The sequence below is a fragment of the Columba livia genome, chromosome 16 (assembly GCF_036013475.1).
Source record: "Columba livia isolate bColLiv1 breed racing homer chromosome 16, bColLiv1.pat.W.v2, whole genome shotgun sequence".
In the NCBI taxonomy this organism is placed as follows: domain Eukaryota; kingdom Metazoa; phylum Chordata; class Aves; order Columbiformes; family Columbidae; genus Columba; species Columba livia.
The window spans coordinates 1678874-1698003 of NC_088617.1; positions in this window are offsets into that span (position 1 = coordinate 1678874).

Sequence of the window (19130 nt, forward strand, 5' to 3'; positions counted from 1 at the left end):
GCGCTGCTCCCCGGGGCAATAACAGCTCTGCAGGGTTTTATTCTGCCAGGCACTTCTATGGCAGAAGGACGAATATTTTTGAAAGCGGCTTTAAAATAATTATAATGAACTCAGCTTATAGAACTGGGATGATGGTGATGGGCTCAGATAAAAGGCAGATTTCCTCAGCGGAGTCACTTTGAGCGAACTGTAGTTTTATTTGGCCACCGTGATTGAAACCACGCAGGGAAAGGGGATTTTAAAGGCGTCTGAAGTGGTGGGGAAATTGATGGCAAATGGGGAAGGAAGATAAAAAAAAGCGCCACATTTTGCTCCCTATGTGAAGCTCTTGGGATGCTGGTTGCCAGGGGGGCGCAAAACGGGGGTGGAAATGAAGGCACAAAGATTGGCACCCAAACAGCTTCGGTGCCAAACTGAGTCGTGCTTGGGGAGAAGGGGGCGGGGGCAGCAATGTCACAAGTGGGATTTTTCTCCAGAAATGGCTTTTTCAGGTCATGAGACCTGGAAAACAGCCCTGAATGAAGGAACTGGAGAGGGAAGAGAGAGATGCTATGGGAAGAGTGATTAGGTTGTCCCCAGGTGTTTGCTCACCTGTGCCAGAACACTGTTTCCCTCCCAATATTGCTTGTTCTTGCCATTAGTCGGCTCTGACCTTTTAGTGCCATAATCAAACAAGACAACCTAACACTTAAATCTGGGCATTTAGCACTGACATTTACAATTGGTTCTCGAGTTAGAGAGACCGAACGAAAATTTGCGAGCAGGCAGCATGCTGCGGGGAACGAGAATCAAATAATTCATTTGCTGAATAACAGGCGTGCCGGCCCCCTTCAGCCCACCTCGCATCGGGTGGTATTTGTACTAGAGCGCTTGTCATTAAAAAGTCAATATTCATCCGGAGCTAGAGCGGTACACCATTGTCAGCGATCCCAAGCACATCTCCTGTTCGGGATGTGGGGAAACTGGATTTGCCATTTGATGAATGTAAACGGGAGTGATCTTACCCAGTCATGAGCCCTGCGGGAGTGGGGAAGCTACATTAAATGTTGAGGATCCAAGGCAGCAATGAGGATGTTGTCTCTCATTCAGCCTCACCTGTATGCTTGCCTGAAAAGTGAGCACTGGGTGCACCCCTTGCCGCATCCCTCAGTGCACCCCTTGACACATCCCTTGCTGCACCCCTTGCCGCATCCCTCGGTGCACCCCTTGCCGCATCCCTCGGTGCACCCCTTGCCGCATCCCTCGGTGCACCCCTTGCCGCATCCCTCGGTGCATCCCTTGCTGCATCCCTTGGTGCACCCCTTGCCGCATCCCTCGGTGCATCCCTTGCTGCATCCCGTAGTGCAGCAAGAGGGAAGCAAATGGAGAGACAGAGGGAAATGAGCCAACAGGTGAGATCCCAATTGCCCTCCTCACCACACTACTAAGGGGCAGCTGGGATGGATGCTGTCACTAAAAGCACTGAGGAAAGATTCGGCAGAAAGCCGGGAAAAGCCAGATATTTTCACCCCAGCTCTGCCGTTCATCTGCTTTAGGGCCAGGTATGGACTCGCTCTGTGCCTCAGTTTCCCTTTCTGTAAAATGGGCCTATTCCTGCCCCCTCCCAGTGCTCACAGACAGCAGACGCACAATCCTGGGCCGCTAATTAACCTGAGGGATGAAATGCTTTGGAAAAGTTCCTGTAACGTCTTTGTGTATGTGTGATACCTCTGTAAATGTGTGCGTTACAGCGCTCACCTGCAAGGGGATGCTGGAGTCAAAAGCCGAATTGATTTATCCATCCTTCTACCTATTATCTATCTATTTGTCTATCTATCACTCCCTCCATTTATCCATTTAATTTCTTTCTGTGTGTTCTCAGATAGATCAGGTTTCAGGAGCCTCAGGACTGGAGAATGGCTGAGATGACAACCAGAAGATATAGGTTTTGTTCTACCGCAAGACTATGAAAACCACATAAAATTGTTCATGGTTTTATAACACTCATTCAGGAGTCCTGAAGGCAGAAATGGGATTTAATGTATAATGTGGTGAGATACAGATGAGACCTTTTCAGAGTTTCCATGTTTTTGTTATACTGTATATTGCCAATGCTACATGGTAGATTCCCCCCCCGTGAAAAATTCTGAAAAACAGAAGGTTATTTCTGAAGGCTTTACTGTACCGACGACCTATCCATATGCAATATAAATGACCTGTTCTTCCAGGAGATGATAATGGGGATGAATACCAAATTAAAAAAAAAAATCAAACACAGTATATCAGGAAAAATAGCAGAATTTCCAACACCCAGAACGCTCCTGCTCCAGCAAAGGGCACGTATCCATAGCAACAGGAGCCCTCACTGTCACGATAATAAAAAATTATATTATTCTAGGAGAGCTCTTAAAAGGGAAATATACATTTCGCTGAGGTGGATGATGAAATATTGGGCAGCAGAGTGAAGAATGAGCCGGAGGAGTCTGGGAGGTGATCCCGGCAGTTCTGCAGCCGCCGCGGGCAGGACCGGGGCTGCGGGAGATGGGGAAACGTCCCGCAGACGTGCCCAGGACTCGGCCGCCCCCGTCTCCTCCGCGCTCCCGGACACACGAGCCAGAGATCACCCCGGAGAAGGTCCATCCCAGTGTGTATCCCTGGAGCTGGTGGGAAAAGCTGGGAATGATGGGGCCGTGCTGGTGTAGGGTGTCGTGGGGTGCAGGGGAGCCCCAGGGGAGCCCCGCTGAGGTCTGGTGGCAAAAGCCGAGCTCCGGCTTTGGTTGGCACTGAGCATCCTCGTGGCGCCGTGGCTGCCGTGTGCTCCCGGCTGCGGGGACATGCGCTGTGAGCCACAGAGAGGCAGCAGCTCTTTGGGAAGTCTTTGAGTTCTTGGCAAAGTGAAAATTGTGGAAAACCAGCATATTGGCTGAACGTTTCCTGGCTTTGAATTTTGTAAAGAGGCTAAAAACTGGTGCTGGCAAGTCAGCATTTCACCAATGGTGAAAAAAGGAGGTGTTGAGGGTTGCAGAACACTTTGAGGAAAAGGGGGAGGAAAACCGAGCTATACTTTCCCCCATAGGCTATCCAGGATTTTCTACCCACCAAGAAGTAGGAGATGAGCATCTCAGCAGACAAGTCCAGCCATCCACACCCTGCCCGATGCTGGGATTCCTGCAGAAACTGAGCTGCTCCAGGTGCTGAGCACCCACCTGGACCTTGATGTCCCCTGTCCCTGTGGCCCTGGCACTCCCACACAAGGGACATCACCTGGCTTGTGTCCTGGTGGCTGCAGGACCATTTGTGGAGGAGCACATCCTGCAGCAAAGGGCAGGGAGGCAGGGATGCCCTGGCAGCCACCAGAGCCCAGGACCGCTGGGGACTGCTTGGCAGTTTGGGGCTATTTCATGGGTCTCTCTGGGTTTTGGGGTGCTTAATCTAGTACATGTGTGGGTCCTGCCTGCTGGCAGTGCTGAGGTGTGTGGTAAAAACCTGCCCCTGTGTGGCACCCTGGCCTGAACCCTTTCCACAGGTGCTGTCTGCAGCATGGAGCAGGGAAGCTGGCCCAGGAAGGGAGAGGACAATTGACCCAAAAATACAGAGGCAAAGAGGAATGGCTCTGCCCTGGGAGTAATGGGTCACAAGGAGGGTCAGGGGTTAATTGTCCCTGTCCCACCTGCTGCTGTCCCCCCCTGCAGCTGGTGGGAGCTGCGGGGAGCTCATGGCTTGTGCAGAATCCTGCAAATCTGGCGGGAAACAGCCTCTGTGCCAGGGAGCTGCCTCTGGTCTGGGGAAGATGGGGATCAGGGCCCCGGCATGTGCTGTGCCTGGATTGGTGGTGGGGACCAGCTGGGGATGCTCCTGCTTTTGGTCCCTCCCATATCAGCTGCACCAACTGGGTCTCTTCTCTCTCTCTTCCAGCATCTTTCCCCAGCCCTGCCCTGCCAAAGCTGGTGTTTTGGCCCAGAATCACTCCTGCTGCGCTTAAGGGAGCCACTCAGATGAGCCCAAGAAGGGACAGAGTCAAAATATCCATTTTTTGTGAGTCCCCAGTGGAGCTGGGCAGCCGGGGCTCTGGGGGAGGGGCACCCCTGGGGATTCCCAGCACACCACCCCCCTCCTCCCCGGCCATCATGTCCCAGCCAGGGATACATCCACAGCCACATCCCCACTGGTAGAAACCACTAACGCTTTGTGTTTCCCACTGGTCCCCCTGGCTGGTACGGTTTTTAGGCTGGACCATTCTGCAGCATCCTTAGTAATTGCTGATGGACAAAACCTCCCCTTCTGCCTGGGAAAGACGCGCAAATCCCCCAAGTATTGTAAGGGTCTTTAGGCTGTGTCATCCCTGCTGTGACCTCTCCGCCTGTTGGGATGCCAGCAAAGCTGAGCTTGCTGTAACCGTGATTTCCCTCCTCCTCCTCCCTCACGCTGGCTGTGGGGAACCATCAAGTTCTTTTCCATGCTCCCACCCACCCAGGGTGGATTGGCAGCACTTCTCCCACGAAATCTCTCCTGGCAAAACACTTGAAAATCTTTCTGGATCCTCTGGGGTGCCAAGGGAAGGGAGCTGGCATCCCTGGGTGCTGCTGCTGCTCTGTGCCCCTGGCAGAGCCCTCACTTCAGGGGCTTTAACAGGATGATAGACTTGGGGCTCATGTAACCTGCTGGCCAGAAAAAACCTAAGTGGGAGTCCTTGCAGTGCGGAGAAATCCTCTCTACAGACACCTTGAAGGATGTGGGGGCTCTTGAGACCCACAGAGAAATGCGGGACTTGGGCTCTACGTCTTTGCTCTGCTATCCCACAGCCTGTCCTCATCTCAAGGACGTTATCTCAGCTCAGGGGAGTAAGAGATGAGTGGATGGTAATTCCATAACCTTCACGTCTCTGAGAGGAGCAAGATCAGTGCCCGTTGCCTGCAGAGCCCCCGGCAATGCCACTCCGGCCAGTGGCAAGAGCAGCATTCCCTGTGCGGGAGGGCTTTTCCAGGCTTTGCTTATGTTCTTTCCGAAAAGCCGGGTCCAGGGAACTGCTGAATCCTGTCCTTATAACCCCATAAACCTGGTTTCAAGCCCCCACCTCCCTCTTCAGCAGCCGAATAGGGATTTGTTCTCGGTCCCACCGAATGTGCTTTTCAGCATCCTCAGCCTCCCCTTTTCCCTCGTGGGGTAGCACTGATCTCTCTGTTATTTTAGCCTAAAAGCAAGAATTGAGTTCTTGGCTCCAGGACAGCATTAATGCCCAGTACAACCCATCAGAGCTATAAATACCTTCCTGCTCCATTAGACAGTGAATCCAAAATTGCATCCAAAGCCACCACAACAGGATGGAGTGCAGCTCTCCAAGTGGCGTGATCCCAGGGCGTGGACATTCAGGAAATGGCTCTTTCGGGCGTCCCAAAGTATCAGTCTCTTTTTTCCTTCTATTAGACCTATAGGCACAGGATACAAAATAAATGCAGTTTGTAAAATGTTCCTGAAGCTTGCTCGGAGCAGAAAGGTGGGAGCTGGGTGCTGGGGACTGGTGGCAGCAGGAGGATGTGGGGACTTGGCTGGTCCCCCTGTTCCCCCCCACCCTACTTATAAGTATCTCCAGGGTGGGTGTCAGAGGATGGACCAGACTCTGTTCAGTGGTGCCCAACGCCAGGGTGAGGGGCAACGGGCACAGACTGGAACACAGGAGGCTCCATCTGAACATGAGCAGAAACTTGTTTGCTGGGAGGTGCCAGAGCCTGGCCCAGGCTGCCCAGAGCGGGTGTGGAGTCTCCTTCGCTGAGACATTCAGACCCCCTGGACCCACCTGCGTGATCTGCTCTGGTGACCTTGTGTGAGCAGGGGGGTTGGACTGGGGGATCTCCAGAGGTCCCTTCAGCCCCAGCCAGGCTGTGATTTTGCGATTCTGTGGTTCTGTGACTGCCCCAGCAGAACCAGCGGGTCTGTCTGTGGGTCTCTCCGAGTGCTGCCAGGTGTTGGAGCCAGATGCTGAGACACAGGGGATGCCACATGCCTCAAATCCAGATTGCATCTGGGAACGCGTGGGAAGCGGGGAGGAGAGGGCTCTGACATCCTCCTGGCATTACCTGCCACATCGGGAGCTCACCTAAGCATCAGCCTGGTGTCATGTCAATCACAAGGGTGATTTCTTGGCTAAAAGCGGACAATTTTGGCTGAAGTTGGTTCCTCGCCTGGGTGCAGGCCTGGCTGTGCAGTGGCTGCTGTTGGCGGGTGCTGCAGGGGGAGCTCAAGCCTTGCGGCAGCGCACCCCGATCCGGCTGCTCCATCCAAACGTGGGGTTTCACGTTTCATCTCCTGCGCGGAGGAAATTCTCTTGGCAAACGAGTCGAAGTTTCGTATCTTGCAAACTAATGGAGGAGAAACCGAGGATGGTGATGCTCCGTCCTAACTCGGAAGCCTGGGACAGCCAGTCTGTCTGAAATAGCAGCTGATGGCTGGGAAAGGGTAGGTGCTTGGGAGCTGGGCTCATGGGAGTAAGCGCAGATACACGTCCACATGCACATACACACACAAACACCCCCACTGCCTTCGAGGCCAGTGCTCTTTGCCCAGATAGTGGGAGAAAACCCCTTCTCCAAGGATGCTCCTGCATCATCTGAGCTGGGAGAGCAGACACCCCAGCGCTTTTGCCTGGCTGTATCCTGGAGTAGGTCAGAATGAGCAGAGACCTTTGGGCTCTACTAATCTCTCTGATTTTCCTGCTTCTTTAGCCCATCTCCAGCAGCAGCAGTCAGCCCTTCGAGCTCTGTTTGGCCCTTCGAGTTCCATTTGCCGGTGCTTACAAAATACCCCAGGCCATGGGCCAGAACTTAGGGGAGGATCTTTCCTCCTTGCCCCAGCAAAACCTTCCTGGGAGATGGGCAGAGGGTGGAAGTGTCAGCAGAGACTATGGTGACTCAAAAGCATCACCCTTTGGGACACAGTCTGGATCTTGGTGTCCTGCTGGGCAATCTCAGGATTTGTAACAAGGACAGCGAATTTTCTCATCTGATTTTATTTTCTAAGAGAAAAAGAGGAGGTTCAGCATTAACCAGGATTAACTGTGTGCATGGGGAAAAGGGGAAGGTCCTGGGATGCTGCAGCAACACCCGCAGCTCTTGGTGCACATTTGCGAGACATAAGCCTCCGATTTGTTCATTGTCCAAGAAAAACTCAGGGTCTCCCTGGGACGTTTTATTTCCTTTTAGCCTTTGCCTGGTTTGGTGCGACCTTGTTTTCCCTACTCGGAATTCCAGGTTTTGCTCTGTACGGGGACCCAAGCAGCAGCACGGGAGTTCCCAGGAGAATCGCTCGCTCCTCTCGGTGTCAGCTCAGGTCTCTCTGATACAAACCACACGGAAAATGGCTAAACAAGGGGGTTAAATGTGTGCAGACTTATTTATCTTCCTCTGCTTGCTCTGGGGAACAAGTAAGAAGAAATTAAGGAATTAGGAGTTACTTATCTACCAGAAACACTTTTTAGTCTTTTATCTGTATTCCTCATAGGTGCCATTTTCATGTAAATATGATGACTATATGTACTTAGGAACATAATGCACACAGGAGATATAAAGGACGTTGGATAAATTGGAGATAATTTATCTTTTATATATACACAAATATAGATATACACATCATTACCATTTTATTTATGCGTGAGTATTTACACACACAGATCTTGTATTTACATATTTATAGAAAAGCTAAATGCATTGAATACTATCAGAGACAGCTCACAGATAAAAGAAACGCCGTGAGCTAATGAATGTAAAAAAGAGGAAAACAAATACAAAATAGTGATAAATCAATAGCCTCAACTTTTCCTTCTTTTACTAGAAGTAAATTATGCTACTGAACAAACATTTTTACCCCACAGTCTTGTGTAGTGGAGGTGCTCACAAAGAGTCTTCCTTCTTCTTCAGCTTGCTGGTTTTCTATTTTTCAAACAATAACGACAAAATCACAACTTTCCTTGGAAACCAAGTATCACTTTGCCCCAAATCCACATTTCTACCTAAATATCCCCCTTGGTGCTGCTGTTTGGTGCTGTGGAAGCCACTGGAACAGCCCAGTATCACCGCAGGGCATGGTGGGGTGTCCAAACTAGCGTGGTCAGCAGGACAAGGGCAGTGATCCTTCCCCTGTGCTCTGCATTGGGGAGGCCACACCTGGAGTGTTGTGTTCAGTTCTGGGCCCCTCGGCTCAGGAAAGAGATTGAAGTGCTGGAGCGGGTCCAGAGAAGAGCAACAAGACTGGGGAAGGGACTTGAACACAAGCCCTATGGGGAGAGGCTGAGGGAGCTGGGCTTGTTTAGTCTGGAGAAGAGGAGGCTTAGAGGTGAGCTCAGCACTCTCTAGAACTACCTGAAGGGCAGTTATAGCCAGGTGGGGATTGGGCTCTTCTCCCAGGCAGTCAGCAATAGGACAAGGGGGCATGGGCTTCAACTCTGTCAGAGGAAATTTAGGCTGGAGATTAGAAAGCAATTCTTTGCAGAGAGAGTGGCCAGGCATTGGAATGGCTGCCCAGGGAGGTGCTGGACTTACCGGCCCTGGAGGTTTTTAAACTGAGATTGGCCATGGCACTTAGTGCCATGATCTAGCCAATGGACTGGAGTTGGACCAAGGGTTGGACTGGATGATCTCTGAGGTCTTTTCCAACCCCATCGATTCTGTGATTCTGTGTGAAATTGGAGCAGTTTTCATCAAATCTTGCTTTAGAGCAGCCCCAGAGGGCTTTCCCTGGGAGCGTACAGCGGGATAGGACATCACACACCTCCTCATGTGAGAGAGGCTGGTGAGTTGGAAAGAGGAATTTTAGCATTGACGTGGAACTTTATACCTTTCTGAGATTATAGTTTGGGTTTTGCCTTTTATTTTCTCTTTTTCCCTGCAACAGTTCTTGTTGTTTCTCAACTGAGTTGAACATGAGCTTGAAATGCTGGATGTTCTCCTGAAGAGCAGGTTCCTCTGTCCCATCTGGGCCTCCACCACAAGCATTTGGCAGGATGTGGAGTTATTTAGTCTGTGCCGGTGAAACTCTCCCAGTGTCATTCACTGTTTTTTGGAGTGGTTTGTCTTCTACAGACAAGGCGACGTGAGATGGTATTTGGAAAGGAAAATAACAGAAGAGCAAAAGCCCATGGCCGGTGGGGCAGACGGCTGCCTCTCATATCCCTCTGAATTGCTCTCTGTGCATCACTTGGTTTTCAATTCCATTCCCTTTCCTAGGAGCAACCTCAGCTTTATGTTTCCCTTTTAAGCTGATTGAAATAAAGTATTTGAACAAATGTCATGGGCACTTAGAAATCTCTCCTGTTTACTCTCCTTTGCTTTCATTCTGTCCAACTTCTGCAACACCAGCTCTTAAGACTTTGAGTGCCATCTATCTAAATGAATGCATCTGGTAGGCAGGATACCATATAAATTCATTAATTTTTTGTATATCGGAAATATGCCTGTATTAAGTCTCCATTCATGTTTTTTCCGGCAGTTGAATAGTTGAGCTTCTTTATAAAGCATCAGCAAAGAGATGGCAGCTCCTTGAGATCCATTAGGTACATGCCTCTGGGAACACGTCCTTCATCCAACAAAAGTTTACTGTTAGTACAGAAAACGGGCCCCAAATAAGTTTTTATTCATCCAAACTCCCTTCAAAACCTCCACCACTACACGCACGATTCCTGGAGGTCCAGACAAGCAAATCTGGGGGTTTCCACCTCAGGCAGGTAGTCCTGCACCCCCAGCTTCCCCAGAGGTTGCATGGTCCCTGGGTCACCCCATCCCTGGAGCCAGAGCTGATGTGCCGTGTTGTCACCATAGCCACCCAGGTCATCCTTCTCCTTCCTTCTCCTGCTAACTCAGGCACTAACCCACGTCGCTGAGAACCTCACCTATGCATCTGTTCAACCTCTCCATGGGTTTGGTGAAAGAAAAAGAGCCCAAATTTGTAGCATTTAAACAAAACTGCTGATGTGCCCACAGCAGACGGCTGCTCCTGGAGAGGCAGCATTGTGGGGCTGGTCCACAGATGTCCTGCCCCTGGGGTGGGACAGTGGCTGGGGTTGGTGCTGGTCATGCACGATAGACGTGAGCTCGGCCACATTCAGTGGTGGTCTCAAAACTCCACAAGAAACTCAGATTTTCCATGGACCCACATCTGAGAGGAGCACAAGACACGGCCACGAGCACAGGAGTGACACGGGGGAGATCCCTTCTGCCTCAGCACATCACATCCAACAGCCGGTGAACAGCACAGGAGCCTCTTCAGCATGAGAGCGCCTTCAACCAAATGCCAAATGTTTCTGTAAACTTTTACCAAAATGGTTAACTTTCTGGTAGCTGGTGGTGGGAAGGGTTAAGCTTTCAAAACCAGAACACTTCATTTTTGTAGCCAAAAATTCAAACTCTCCACCCAAAACAACACTGAAGACCAGGGTGTATTTGAGCTTGTCAGCTCCGCTTTGCTCTCTGTTGTTAAAACAACCTGCTGCTCCTCGCCTGAAAAATGTCAGAGGTAAAATGAAAAATAACATTTTCCCCTTTTGCTGCTGCCACAGCTGCTTTCCTTCAACAGCAACTGGCATTTCTCCCGGCATCTCGAGAAGCTCCGCACCAGTGGGTGCTGCCAAACCTGGGTGCAAGTGGCTGGGGTGATGGTGGCAGCCGCAGAGCCCAGGGACACCCAAACACAGTGGGGTGCTGCTTCTCCCCAGGGACACGGGCAAAAGCATGGGACCCCATCTCTGATGAGCCCTTCCTCTGAAAAGGTGAGGGAAGGGAAGGAAGGAGTTTGGTACAGGTGCATTATAAAGGTGGAAAGGCTCAGATAAGAATCACAAGCGCCCCAAAAGTACTGGAATAACGTCACTGACAGTAACAGCACGAATTGTGGCTCGGTACAGTGGTGGTTGCAGTTGCTTCAGCTACTCAGCAGCTTAAAAGCATGGAAATAAGTTAAAAGCCGAGTCACTCGCACTTTTTATCACCTCGCTATCAGCTGTGCTGCCGGCGCTGCCACCTCGCCGCTGCCTGCAGGCATGGCAGCCTCAGCTTCGCCTGTTTTTGTCGCATGGCTGAAAAATAAGGCTGCACAACACTTCCCAAAGTGCCCATGGATAGAGATGGGACAGAACATCTACAAACTGAGCACCTAAATCTCACCAGGGTGCAGCGCTCCCACGCGGCGCCTTTTGTCGTGTCACCTCACTTGTGGGTGGATGCTCAGTGCTGCCGATAGCCCAAATAGCAGCGTTTGGGCTGGAAAACCACCAAGTAGCCTTGCCAGTGCTGTGGACCGTGTGCATGATTCAGCTGGGTTGCTTTTCCTGCACATGAAGGCGCATCACCCAGCCAAAGCGCTTGCTCTCACCCTCGGAGCTGAGCAGACCAGCGCAGGACCTGGGGAGTGCTCTGCAAGCTCAGGGACAAAATCTTACACTAACGTCAGGGAAAGTGAAGGCGTCTTGGCAATTACTTCAGAACTGAGCTTGCAAGTCTGCCGGTTTTATTCGTGTTCATCTGAAAGCCTTTGACACATCCATGCTGTGTGTTTCTTTTATGAATATGCAAATCAAAGCAGTGAAATTACAGATAATGATATGTAGTCAAAACTTTTCAGAAGTTAATGCATATTCCTTATTTTGCAGATTTCTATCACATTTGTATTTGCAAAATAGATGAGATAACGCTGCTCAAGAGAACAGCTTTCCTGTCACCGCAGCAGCGATAAACCTTTCAAATCCCAGTCTGGAGAGCTGCCAGCTCCCTTCCTGGCACCGAGGTTCCCCCTGCGGGCACGGGGGTCACACCGAGCACCTGGGCACCATTGCCTGGGGACCCTGAGCAGATCCGAGCTGCCCTGTGGTCCCAAGGGCTGGCCTGAGGCGCCACCATCTCATATGGTACCACCGTAGTGTTCTTGGTCTGGGACAAAACCCTGTGGGGAAAGCCCATCGGGTCGCAGGGAGCTGGATGGCCAGCTGCATGGGGTGCCCGGCACTTTGGAGATCAGCCACAGCAGGGATTTCTCTTGGAAAATTAGAACCAGCAACCACTACTTCGATCATTTGTTGTTGTCTTGCTATTAGCCCAACTTCATATTCAACAGTAATGTAATGTTGATGTGATAAAATACTTTTGAGGATGAGGATATCTTTCCAAAAAGCAGCTCAATATTTTTCCAAAGTGAAGTCTTCAAAACAAAGCCGGTTTTGTGGGGTTTCTTGTTAAAGGGGAATGTTATATACAATATGGGGATTTTTATGCAAATATCTATTTTTATTCTGCTCTAGGAGAAACATCAGAATGCTACTGTGTAGTAGAAATGTGGCCTTTGAGCAGAGTGCTCCTGATCCAGACCCATTAGCTGCTGTTCCTGTGATGTTCCCTGTGACCAGGTGAGACCCAGCGCTCACCTCTGTGTGCCCCAGCCCTTTGGCCATCAAATGGGGCTCTGAGCAACCTGAGCTGGTGAAGATGTCCCTGCTCATGGCAGGGGTGACACTGGATGAGCTTGGAAGGTCCCTTCAACACAAACTATTCTGGTGGCAGATCCACCCAGTTCATCCCCAGCAGCAGCTTCCCTTTGATTTTTAAGAGGAACCAGCCCGGGCTGCCAGGGAAGACACGCGTCACCCATGGTTGAGTGTACACATGAGAGCATCTCTGCCCCTCCCAGTCCTGCCCTCGTGGGAACTTGACCCTTTTCTGCTCTGTTCTCCCCCAAATTAATTTCATCGCCTTTAATAATGTGTGTGGGAGAGCGGTTTCCAGCAAGTGACACGGCCGAGGAGCCTGGCAGCGGCTGGTGAGCCCTGCTCCCTCCCCCTCCTCTTTCTTCTTGCAAACACCTACATCCTTCCTGTATTGTTTCAAACCACAAGATAATAAACTGAGAAGCAAACGCTGTCAAGCAGCGAGTGGAAAGGTCTGTGGGGGGAGGTGGACCTGTGCACCTTGGGGGCTACACCTCCCCCTGCAAATATCACCGGAAACCTCTGTCCTGCCGCTTGCATGACCTGGGGCCGGGGTTTCGGGGTGCTCACACCAAAACAGCGCTGCTTGGTCCAGCCCCTGACCTTCTCCAACTTCTTCTGGTCATCACATCCTTTGCTTCCTCTCCCACAGCCCCGGAAGCCAGAAGTTCGTGGCATGGGCTCCTTCTGCTTCTGGGAGCTCCTCTCCGTGTTCCCACCAGCAGTTATTTTAGCAAAGAGCTTTTTCCAAGTGTCTGGATGGCTCTTCTCCTCCCTCTGGCTGTTTTTGGACAATCTCTGTCCTGGCTCTGTGTTTGCCAGAGCAGAGTTGCTGGATCGCCTGTGTTGTGATGGAAAGACTGAGAGGACGGTGCTCTATGTAGCACCCCGGTCCTGCTCTGCTTTGGAGATTTTGGAGTAAGGGTGCTGAACCGAGCAAGAGCTGCAGCACAGCAGTGATGCTGGGGGAGGATGCCCAGGCTCCGGGGTGGCCAACTGCAGCACCCGATAGCCTCATGCCAGGGTGGCTTTGAGGTTGGATTTATAAAGTGCCAGGCTTGCACCAGGGGGAAGGCAACGAGGAGCAGGAGGGTGGGCATGCCTGAGCCCCCCAGCACCGGCTGGGCTGGGTGCTGAGCACGGCCCTGGGTGCAGGGTGCTCATTGCCCTGCCCAGCGTGGCAATGCCTTTCTGCTGCCCTGGCTCCTGCAGCAGGACAGGGACGTGGGACCATCGCAGGACAAGGGCCACTGCAGGACTGTGGTGGCCACAGGACCGTGACTGTTGCAGGAGAAGACCAGGTTTTATTTTCACCCAGATGTAAGTCCAGCACAAAAGTGAATGTAACTGCCGGGTGTTTATCTGGGTCACAATAACTTGTGTTTTGGCGGCTGGGAGAGCAGAGCAGTAGCACTGCCGAACCCTTTCTGTGCAAAGCCTGGTTGCAGACAGTCACGTATGATCAAAGCCTGGGAGATGCGCTCAGCTCATGTTTTTGGCCTTGTGCCTGTGAAAACCCCAAGGATTTTGCGAGGCACCTGTAAGTGCTCCTTCCACAAGGGTGGAGGGGGTCAAGAGGAGCACAGAGACAAACTTTGCTTTGGGGAGGAGGACACTCGAGAAACACACAGCGAACTGTGCTGTTGTGATACCAGGTGTACCGAGGTCTCTGCACATCCAGTAACGGGGCTCCGAAATGCTGCCTCTCCCCCACCACAAGGGGGATAAAACACACAGTGACCATGTGGGTTGAGTGTCCCAAAGCTGTCTGGGAGGTGGGGTGACTGCCCTGCCCTCCGTGTCCTCCAGCTCTGTCCCACTGAGCCCTGTGTGCATTTGAAGTCGTGTTGGCAGTAGATTATACTCACTGCTGCTTGAAACCCCAGAGCATATTTCATGCCTCAAACATTATGATTAGGTAGAATAGCGAAAAGCTGCGTGAACAGAAGGCTCCTGTGACTCTCCAGGAACTGCCAGCTGAGCACCGGCAGTTCAGGCTCGCACGGTATCATCTGGCTTTGAGGAAATCCCTTGCTCAGGTTTGTTTGTCACAGCCAAACAGTTTCCTTGCACCTCTGAGCTGGAGGCACCTGGGAAGGTCAATCCAGTTCCCAAACAGGTGATGCTGAATGGGATTTTGTTCTTGATGTACTTGGAGGTTATCCTAGGGCAAATGTTTGAGTCTTGATAAGACAAGGCAAAGTCTCCAGGGACCTCAGAGCTCCAATGTACTTCTCTGCAAGTGTTATCCCATGCTGTGTTCGGCTCAGAGAGACGGTCTGTGTCTCCCGGAGCAGTGCTGGGGGATGCTGTTCTGGGAGAGCACAAGGGCTTGGTCATATCCTGCAGTCCCTTCCACCTGCAGTGTGGCACTGAGCATGGATGTGCAAATACCTCCGTTTGCTTCAGTCTTCATTTACAGGGCTGATGTCCATGAGTGTCTTCAAGACCTTTTTAACCCTGATGGTGCCATAAACACACGTGCTAAAACCAGTGCTGCGGTTACACTTCATACCAGCTAAAACCTTCACTTGCTCCTATCTGTGCTAAACTCTGCAGGGACATCAGAAGGCTGGCTGCTCTTACTAAGCCTGGTGACGGGTGTAGGAGCTGAACTTACAGGTAGGTTGAGTGTCTGCTGTGTTATATCCTACAGAAAATCATCTTTCTGGTCTGACGTCAAGCAGAACACGGTTATTTCCACCTACAAAAGGCAATATTACACAATTCACTCTTGTGAAGCAACAGTTTCCCCAAGGGGAATATCCAAGCATGGAAGAAACGGCCCACTCTTAAAGAATTGGACTGATTATTTGCGTGGCTGCCCTACCTGGAGCATCCTACAGAGGCTGTAGCTCCAGGGTGCTCCTGGATATGCAAACCTAGAATGGGAGACCCCCCAAAGGGTTTCCATCGCTCCCTGGGAGGCTCTGCCGTCCTCCGCCTTCCTGCCCGGGCTGCGAGGGAAGCGATTTGTGTGGCGAGAAGGACGCAGCCGAGCTGCTTTCTTAGCTTTCCATGGGAAGCTTCTAGATGAAAGAAAAAATATTAAGTTTTATTTCTCATTCTGCGTTCGCATTTTCTTTTCATTTCAGTTTTTGAGAAAGAAGAAATTATTCATGTCTCCGGTTCCTCCCTTCTCTCTCTCTTGTTTCTCTTGTTCTCTCCCTCTGTGCCAAAAATAAGAATGTAAAGGGATGGATGGCAAATGTTTATAAGGAAGAGGAGACTTATTCTCTCCAGATTTTTGAGTCTTTCAGCTCCATAGCTTTAAATAATGCCTGCAAGTGTGTGAAAATGGCAGCTTGAAAAGGAAAGAGAGTGAAGTGTCAAGACATTCCAGTGTAGAGAAAAGAAAAGAAATCAATTCTGGGGCATTTCTTGCTTTGATGCATTCAGTGTTATGGAGGGGTCAAAGGAAAAAAGAAAACAAAACCTAGAAAGATGAGACTCTCGATTGAGAGCCTTGAATTGCTGAGGGGGGTTAAGAAATCAGAATTTTCTAATGTGTAAGATGGGAACCAGGTGTTTATTTTGCAACATAATGTCAGATCGCTTTTCGGTTATACAAAATAAGACATTTAGTTCTTTCTTCTCTTGCTATGTAGACTCCCAAACCTGATGTGGGCTTTGGTCTGTGAAAGTTACCGTGTGAATTACTGACCACTGAGAAAGGCCCTGCGTGCCCATGGTGTTTTGGCAGAAACACCCCCCGAATTTAGGGAGTTTTCATGTGGGGGGTTTTTCTACCTCATTCCGTGCTGGGGAAGGGGACAGCCCTGGGAAGCAGTTCCTCCCACCTGGGGAACGGTGGCGAGTGGGACCATTCATGGGCTGGAGCTCATTTTGCCCACGGCCAGGTCCATCAGTGTAATTTGCTCTGGGTCTCGTTAATCCAGTCTCCCGTTGCAGGCTGGTTCTCCCTAGAGAGGGCAGCAACGCCGTGGTCCTTTGCCACGCTCGCTCCATGAGCGACATGATGCGAGAAACTCCCAGGAGATGCATTTTGAGGGTGGAAAGTCCGTCCTGTCCCACCTTCTTCCTTTGATAATTTTAGAAGCTGAAGGAGCCATTCCATGCGCCATTTCCAGAATGTTCGCAGGGAAACAGGAGGGATGCTTGAGAGCTTTATTTATTCTTTATCCACCAGTCATTCAGGTGAATGGGAGCCTGCACGAGCGCTCTGAAGGGTAGTACTACACAAGCCCCCTGCCAAAAGACCAGCCACAATTGAAGCAGTCAAATAAGGCTCTAATTATAAAAACTCCCGACATAACTACAGAAATATTTTGTGTAAATTGCTAGTGAAAAAATGTAGTATAAACTGTGCTCCAAGCCAATAAATCTCCTTGCCGTGCAGTGCTTCCGGAGATGGTATCCAGCAAATGTCTGTGTTCCAGAAAAAAGAAAAAAGGTTCAATATGTTCTGAAATTCCTTTATCCTGTTTCTCTGCTAACTTCCCCCAAGCCATTCTGTCTCCTGGAGAAATCCCAAATCCCTGGGACTTCTTCCAGCCCTCCTCTTTATTGCGGGAGTTACAAGCTCCTAATCAGGAAACAGAAATGATTGCATTTTACATCTGTGCCTCAAGGGGATGGAGAGAGGATGTCAGATATGAGGAAGAAATTGTTGTCCCTGAGGGTGGTGAGAGCCTGGCCCAGGTTGGCCAGAGAGGTGGTAGATGAACCATCCCTGGAGACATCCCAGGCCAGGCTGGACGGGGCTCTGAGCACCCTGAGCTGGTGAAGATGTCCCTGCTCATGGCAGGGGGGGCACTGGGGGAGCCGGGAAGGTCCCTTCAACACAAACCATCCTGTGATTCTATGATCCTATGACTTTCGACATTCAGCTACCAGATTCCTGCTGCCGGCACTACATGGAGAGCAGAGGGACGTTGTTCCCCACTGGACTGAAGTGCGTGTTTGAATCAGGGATGGAGGGAGCTGTATCCCCAGGTGTGACTATGGTGAGATACAACCAGACCGTGGGTGATCAGAAGGAAATCTAGAGGGGGAATTGCCAACTCTGCCCGGATATTTCTCACAGACCAACAGGCCTTAGGGTTTTTCTGATATTTCATAGCATCATAGAATGTCCTGAGCTGGAGGGGACCCACAAGGCTCATCAACTCCTGTCCCTGGAGCAACAGGTAACGCAGTGCCTAGGGAAATTAAACCAAACCCCGGGCAGAGTCTCCCTGGTGAGTCCCCAGCCTTTTGCTGCCTTGGAGCCATGATGGGAGCACAACCACACAGAAAAGCAAAGCAGTGTCTTGGCAGGAGCTATGGAGGTGCTGGGATGGAGAGGCTGGGCACTGCTGAGCAACAGGTCATTCAGCTGCACAAATACCTGCAAACGAGCTCACCAGTATCACCTGCAAAAATACCCACCTCCTAAGTTCTGCATTATTTGACCTTCTGTCCCCACACATAATAATGGCAGAGTGACAGAAAGCTCTCTAATGCGTTTGCAGTGTAATAAAGTAACCCCACTAGGAATAAAATCTAGAGCAATTACTGTGCCACATATTATGATGTTTTATCAAATTGCAGTTGAAAGTCAAGAAGAGTTGAGGATACAGTGATAAAACAACAGATCTCAAATCTGACTCTGAATTACCCTTCTGTCCAGCACAGTATTTCATCCCGAAGAATAGTTATTCCTCTCATCTCCATCAGAAAATCATTTCAAAATGATGATTTTGCATGCCTTGCGTACTGGAGTAAGAACTTTGCCTGCGCTCTGCACGGTGTCGTTATCTGCTAAGGTGACACTGAGGATTTTGGGCCGGGCCACACCAACCTCCCACTGCAGAGTGGAGCACAAGAACTGGAAGCAAACTGACTGTGGTTCATCACTGCAAGGAGAGGAGCTGGGGGGTGTGTGTGGGGGCAATATACTTCTTCAAATACGGGGGAAATTATCACCATAAGGAAAGCAATAAATTCTTCCCTATGTTCAAAAGCAAGTGATTTGCTTTGTAGAGGGAGATACAGGTTATCTGCCTGGAATGTAAAGGTTTTAAAGGGAGGTTTGGCACATAGGTGGGGTTTAAGGGAGGGATCGATGGCTTCTGGAGACCCAGCTACCACATTTTCTATAACACTACAGCCCAAGGTGATGCTCATGGGGCTGGGCTGGACCTGCTCATGGGACTGGACTTGTTCCGTGAGCCCCCATGACAGTGGATGAGAAGCTGAGCTCCCAGTTGCTTCCCTGGAGCAATTCCAGGCCCACAACAATTAGCCAACAGCTGGAATACTGTTTAAGCACAGCTGCCATCAGGCACATTTAGAGATTAGCAGGGATTAAAAAGGCCTGGTACATCTCAGAATTTCTCATTAATGCTCTGGGCTTTGTAATAGCCAACTGCCCTGCATCCCCAAGGTGGCTCCCGCATCACCATGGCTGGAGATGGGTCATTGTGCCCTGTCCCATGGCAGCCACCGGCCCTTTGCCATCACCTGCCTGCAGCCCAGCAGGGGCAGCCAACAGTAACACAGGCGGGCAGGCTAGAAAGGCATAGAATGATAGAATGTCCTGAGCTGGAAGGGACCCACAAGACTCACGGAGTCCAACTGCTGTCCCTGCAGTGACACCCCACAGCTCACCCCGTGTGTCTGAGGACGGTGTCCAGTCTCTTCTTGAACACTGTCAGGCTGGGGCCACGACCCCTCCCTGGGGAGCCTG